The 6841-nt window shown below is 35.5% G+C and overlaps 1 non-coding gene across 1 annotated transcript; it reads right to left on the reverse strand.

The window, feature by feature from the left end:
- Window positions 1-278: 278 nt before the first annotated feature.
- On the reverse strand, window positions 279-385 carry LOC121218901 (small nucleolar RNA R71). Its single transcript, XR_005915383.1, has one exon. It is a non-coding gene; the product is annotated as a small nucleolar RNA R71 (small nucleolar RNA).
- Window positions 386-6841: the final 6456 nt, after the last annotated feature.

Below are 6841 nucleotides of genomic sequence, written 5' to 3' on the forward strand. Positions count from 1 at the left end.
GAAGCTGGCCATAATCCCAATGATTCAGAATAACCTATAATTTAGAGGAATTATGAAGGATGACCCAAATCAACACTTAAAATGATTTCTCCAATTTTGTGATACTTTTAAATTTAACAAGGTCACCGATGACTCTATTCATTTTCGATTGTTCTCCTTCTCCTTAATAGATAATGCTTTCTCTTAGTTAGATTCACCGACACCAAGATCCATGACGACATGGAATAAACTTGAAAAAAATGTTCTTGTACAAGTTCTTTCCTATTAACAAGACGGTTAAACTAAGGAGAGAGATCACAACGTTTAAACAAATTGAAGGGGAGATTTTTCACGAAGCTTGTAAACAATTTAAGTTGCTGGTTCAAAGATGCCCTTACCATGGTTTACCTGAACGGTTGAGGTTACAAATGTTCTACAACGGGCTAGATGCAGACTAAAGGTTAGGACTAGATGGAGTCATAGAAGGAGCCTTAATGAATCGTACGTATGAATACACCTATCAGTTGATCGAGAATATGGCAATGAATTCCTGCCAATGGCTAAACAAGCGATTCACTTATGGTTTGAGACTATCCAGAATCAAAGTTGTCCACGAGGAAGATAAGTATCAACAAAATTTTGACAAGCTTAACCAGTTAGAGTCAACATCTAGTAGGCCTATGATGTACGATGCAGATAGACCAATGACCAATTCCCTGAGAACCCAGCCGAAAACGTAAATTACATCAGGAATAGGGGTGAATATCTCTATTCAAACACTTATCTCGGTTGGAGAGACCACCCAAATCTGAGATGGGGGTAACCAAAGAAGAGGTAACAATTCTAACCGAAGTAAAAAAAAATTACTTACCAACCTCCTTATTTGCAAAAACCTTAGGAAAGGGCCAACTCCAATGACTATACTGTATGTCGTCAAAGACAAGATTGAATTGAGGGAGAAATGCAATCAATGTGGACAAATGTAAGATAAGTGCAGTTTGAATGCACTCAAATGTAAACCACATTAACTAATATCGAAGACCAAATGAGCCAATTGATAAGCATGATGGGAGACATCAAAAGGCAAATTGGCACAGGCATCCCGAGCAACACTGAGAATAATCCTCGAAGAGAAGGGAATGAGCAAGTGAAAACAATAGCACTTCGTTTGGGTAAAATACTGGGTAGCACGAATAACCCCACTCAAAAGGAGGTTGAAGAGGATGCTAATGATCTTGAATAAGAGAACCCTCAACGAGATGATACTAAAACCAAGCCAAAGATGGTAGCTAAGTCAGAAGCTTAGCAGAACACCAAACATGTCCTCACAAAGATACCATTTCCCTCACGGTTAAAGGACAAACGAAAACATGATAAAGTGGAGTTTGTAAGTTTTCTAAAATTATTTAAACCACTTAATGTTAATTTGCCTCTCATCGAATTAATAGAAAAATTCCTAAATACGCAAAGTACCTAAAAGAAATACTGGCTTGGCGTAGGAAAATTAAACAAAGAGATCAAATTAACACAGACGCATCATGTAGTGTGATTATCACTAAATAGATACCCCCAAAATTAAAAGACCCGAGGAGTTTTACAAATCTAATAAAGATAGGGAATATACATTTTAGAAATGCCCTATGTTACCTAGGAGTCAGTATAAACGTAATGCCCTTATCAATATAAGAAACTCGAGTTAGGAGAGCTCAAGAATACGCACATTACACTAAAGTTAGCTGATAGATCTTAGGTACAACCGAAAGGGGTGCTCAAAGATTTGTTAGTTAAGGTGTGCAATTTTATTATCCCAGTATATTTTGTAATATTAGATTTCGAGGAAGACCATGAGATCCCCATTCTGTTAAGGAGACCTTTTTAGTTACATCTAGGTCCACTATTAACCTAAAAAATAACAAATTAATCATGAAAATCAATGGTAGATTGAAACTTTCAAATGTGGTCACCTACAGAATGAGGGATTTAAGGAAATTTTTGGGAAGACGTGTTATGAAATACCTTTGAATTTCCCTAACCTTGATCTAAGAAGGGTGTATTCTGTAGTTGATACAGGTCGAAAAGGTAGGTTCAGAGAATGGGACAAGTGGAGCAAGGTGGAGTAGCACAACGGACGTTGGACCAATAGAGATAGACAACCAATAAATACGTCTATGTACAGACTAACTGAGCTGACAGATGAATCCGACAGCCATACGTAATAATAGAAATTATGTCAATTTTTTTGTAATTTATTGTAAATTTAATTTTTGATATATTTAAATAGAAGTATGAATTAATTAGGTAGATTAAGACTTAATTTGATTGACATAATTTAGATAATGGGTAAAGAGTTACCCAAACACCTTGAAATTAAGAAATTAGTCAAAAATAGGGCTGGTTTCGCGATAAAAAACCCTCATGTCACAACACCGACCACAGATTCGAGAAATCAAGCAATTCAGCTCGATGTCACGACTCGTAATCCCATGTGTTGCGACAACATAGCTAGTAGCATCAAAATTTCAAAACTTTAGGGTATGTCGCGATATCGAACCCTGATGTCACGATATTGGGACATTGCTAGGGGTGTCACGACACGGAGCCCCTGTGCCGCGACATCGTTGCAAAAATCTATAGGGTTGACCTGACCCATTGTGCAACCCGCCGAACACAATGATAGTTTTACCTAGTGTCTAACCTAATATACCACTTTTACTTAAACTAAAACACTCCTAAATACTCCCTAACTCTAAAACATCCCAAAAACCTATCAAACTTTAAAACCCTTTTGCTTCTTGTCCCCCTATTTTCTTTACTTTCATTGTTAGTGCACTTTTTCTTTTCTTTTTTCTTTCACTCTTCTTTTGTGCAGGTATAAGCTTCACATCAACCACCAGCTTGCAACGAACTTACACAAGGAACAACAAGCATTCGACATAATAAGGTTAAGGTTTTCCTTTCGATTTTTATTGTTACATTGCATTGACTATTAGTGAAATATATTGCTTGATTTTTTTAGTTCACCTAGTAAAAATTTTATAAAAATGCCTTCAAGAAAAGCTAGATGAACTAATGAACAGTAAGCACCAGTGGTCGTAAATCCCTCTACTTCCCGTACCCAAACTTGAAATTTTTTTTCTAGAACTTCAAGGGAAGACATTCATACAAGAGAGGGAATTCGAACCATCAATGATCTTGTGTAAGGAGATACGGGCATTGGTCCGATACCATAGGTAGGAGCGCATTTACGTGACCCCCAAAAAAGACAATGCTGTTATCCCTATAGTACAAGAATTTTATGCATCATTTAGGACCAGGAGTCTAAGAGACCTTATGATGCCATTTGGGAAACGGTAACAGTTAGGGGAAAAGAGGCACTTGTCACCCTTAGGGAAATTTCTGAATTTTACATTGCACCATACTATAGTCAAATTTGATTGATAACACTGATTTAACCTATTTTAAAAACATAAATATGGATAACATTGTGAATTATTTGACCGAGGGTCGGGGTGTATGGAAGCATTGACTGGGTACCGATGTTCCAACTTTATTTAATCAAGCTATTATGTTTTCAATTGCAAAAATGTGGATGAAATCTCTATTCACTCAGATTAAACCTACTCTAAATGTATCTAGCGTTAATACCTTTCGAGCTATTTTGTTGTATGGTATTTTGCAGAAAAAACAGATATACATCGGGTGATGGTTCTATCACACCATGAAGAGATGCATAAGCAACCAGAAGATCAGGGTCTTTCCCCCCCCCACCTAGTATCTACGCATTGTAAAAAGGCTAAGGTTCTAATGCAAACAAATGAACAATTGATGAGGCCGAAGAAAATCTTAATCTAGGACTCAATGTATACACAATATGCCGAGCTTCAAAGAAAGCAAATAAATGATTGGAACCAATACTGAAAGGAAAAGATGGATGTCCCAGAGTTAGTAAAAAGTAAAACACCATTAACATCTCGAAGAGGGTCAGAGGGAAGAAATATCTTAGATTTAGAGTGGGTCATAAGGTAGATGCAGGAGATGGGACTAGTGGGGCTAGAATTTTCACGACAAAATGGTATGCGAATACCCGAGCTGCCCCCAAATAAAGACGACCCAATGCAATTTCATAACAATCCGAGGAGCAAGGAAGTGAGGAAGAAAGAAAGGAGTGATGACAATAAGGAAGAGGAGGGAGACATGGAGTAAGATTTCCACGAGAATGATGAGGATTATGAGATGGCATTTCAGCCAAAATGATTTACGCAAAAAGGGCCAGTTATCCACAGTCCAAAACCCGGCATGCACATTCGTTGGGTGGAGGCTTCTCATGAGCCAAATTTCGGCAAGGGAAAATCTCCGATGGACGAGTGGCAACCACCCCAATTTGATGTTTAAACTTTTATTTAAATTTCTATTTTAAAGACATGTAAACAATTAAATTGGATGATTTTAATTTTCGTTTTAGATTAAGAGTAGGTTAACATTAGTATATATATATGTGTATGTGTGTTTTGTTTTTAAATTTTCTATGCAGGAACCCTACATGAGGAGAGCACTACATTTACGAGCGATTAACGATCAAGGAAGGAGAAACCCACCATAAGGTTATAAAAAATGTCATGATCAATCGGATAACTTCTTTCTTATATACTTAAGGGCTGTATATTAGAGATAATGTGCTATTTAAAGTGTGACGAGGCAACATAGGAAGTTTATGATTTTATTTTTTTTCTTGTCTAAAGTGTGCTTGAGCTTGTAGAAATACAAGTGATAGGTTAGGAGCATGTATATAGGTTAATTTTGTTTGCTTTAAATTTGGCATGATAGTGAAAGATTTTAAATGATCAATTATTAGACTAATTAGTTCCATTTATTACACTGTAAATAGGCATTAAGTAATTAAATATACCAAATGGTAGAGAAAATATAGGGAAACAAGTATGCGAGTATGAATAATAGATGACTAGATTTGTGATTACTTAGTCGATTAAATTTTTTAATATTGAGATACCTAGGGATGAACTAAAGCTTTCTTTGGTATAAACAAGAGCCAAAAAGTCAACCTTATTCATTAAAATTTAGTACCATATTTGAGCCAGAAATCACTTCTTGAAGAACCTTCATACAAAAACTGAAACCCAAATATATATTGTACTTATCATTTTTCTTTGGTCTTCGAACTATAGTAATTTAGATGTCAAGCCATACGTATTAAGGGATAGGTTGATACATAACGATGGTTTTCTAAAAAAAAAGTGAAATAGGAAGAAGCAGTGTGATGTAGTGATTATAGGTTAAGCTAAAATGACCCGAGTAAAGAAAATTTTAGAAAAAGTCAAAATGAGTAGAAAAGAACAAAATTAGTAAGAAAAACATTGAGTGATAAAGCATTGAAAAAGTCAAAGTGACCCAAAAACAAGGTTACAAAAATAGAAATACTCGGTTTATATAGTATCAACTATGATAGTATCAAAAATAGAAATACTCGGTTACAAGTTCTAGAGAATAAATAATGAATTAAGTGTAGGTAAGCTTGATATGTCACAATTCATTGTATCATATTAAACTTTTTTTCATACTAAATGAGAATAGATGAAAGCAATTTAGCTATGTTTTTATTTAGTTTTCAATTCTAGCTCATAATTAATAAAAAGTGCAATTTGAGCTATTTATATGACCTTGAGGGCCAATGTAGGCCTAAAGGTAGGCTAACATATTTGGTGAGTGTGATTCGGAGGTGTAGGAACATGAGACTACCCGCGATGTTGCAACACAGAGCTTCAGTGTTGCAACATAGTGAACAGAATACTTAAAAGGAACAGTTTGCCTTCAGTGGCGTGACATAGCCAGAGGGTATCGTGACACAGCCCTGAAATGAAGCCCTAGATCATAAACTACCATTAGTGTCACAAGACAGGTCAGAGGGTGTCGCAACATCGATGTGACGTGAAAATTAATGAGCCAAGGGTGTTTTCGTCTGTACAACAAACTTTAATGCTAAAACTTAAACCAAATTAGGTCAATGATCGACGACCAACCCTAGGCCTATAAATTAGGGTGTTTTCATTAAGTTTTTCTTTAGTTTAATTTTTCTTTTATTTTGTTCTTCGCGGGGATCAGATTGTAGATTGCCATACTCTTTAACGGATTATTGTTCACGCATAAATTATATTATCAAAATCTTTCTCATTTGCACTCTTGATTTCTTTTATAATGTTTATCTTTATTATCAATTGCTTTGAATGTATTAAATCTATGGGGAACTAATCCGGTAAGGGAGATTAAAGAGTGGATGTGGGATTGATGAACTTTTATGTAAGAATTCTTAGCGGATCAGCTGGTTAGGATAAGAAGAACTTAAAACCCTAGGCTTGACAACCCTAGGATGTCATATAGGTGGGAATGAACCCGAAATTGATACTGCCTATTCGTGAACACCTTATCCTAATCTGGTCTGGACTATGACATTGAGAGATAAGTAGTTCTTGCTGACTCATTAGGTTAGTGGATGGTCGAGAGGCCCTATTATGTTAATGATTAGTTGATTAGATAGAGCCCGAAATAGAAGTTAATTATTAACACTGAAATGTGTTAGTTTTCCATCGTTAAATCTGATAGGATTTGCAATCTATTTCCACCATAGTTTTTATTATTTTTATATAGAATAGTTTTTATCATCACCCTATGATTAATCGTAATATAGTTTAATCAAATTACTAATTAAACCTAGTAGTGTAGAAATTATATTAGTTTAGTCTCACCTCTTTAGGGTACAATCCTCGGAGTACTTCCATACTTTCTTGTAAACTATATTATAACTTGACTCGTATAGTTATGGACATCGCCTTAATTCCTATCCTTTGTA

This window comes from Gossypium hirsutum, chromosome D06 (genome assembly GCF_007990345.1).
Source record: "Gossypium hirsutum isolate 1008001.06 chromosome D06, Gossypium_hirsutum_v2.1, whole genome shotgun sequence".
NCBI lineage: Eukaryota > Viridiplantae > Streptophyta > Magnoliopsida > Malvales > Malvaceae > Gossypium > Gossypium hirsutum.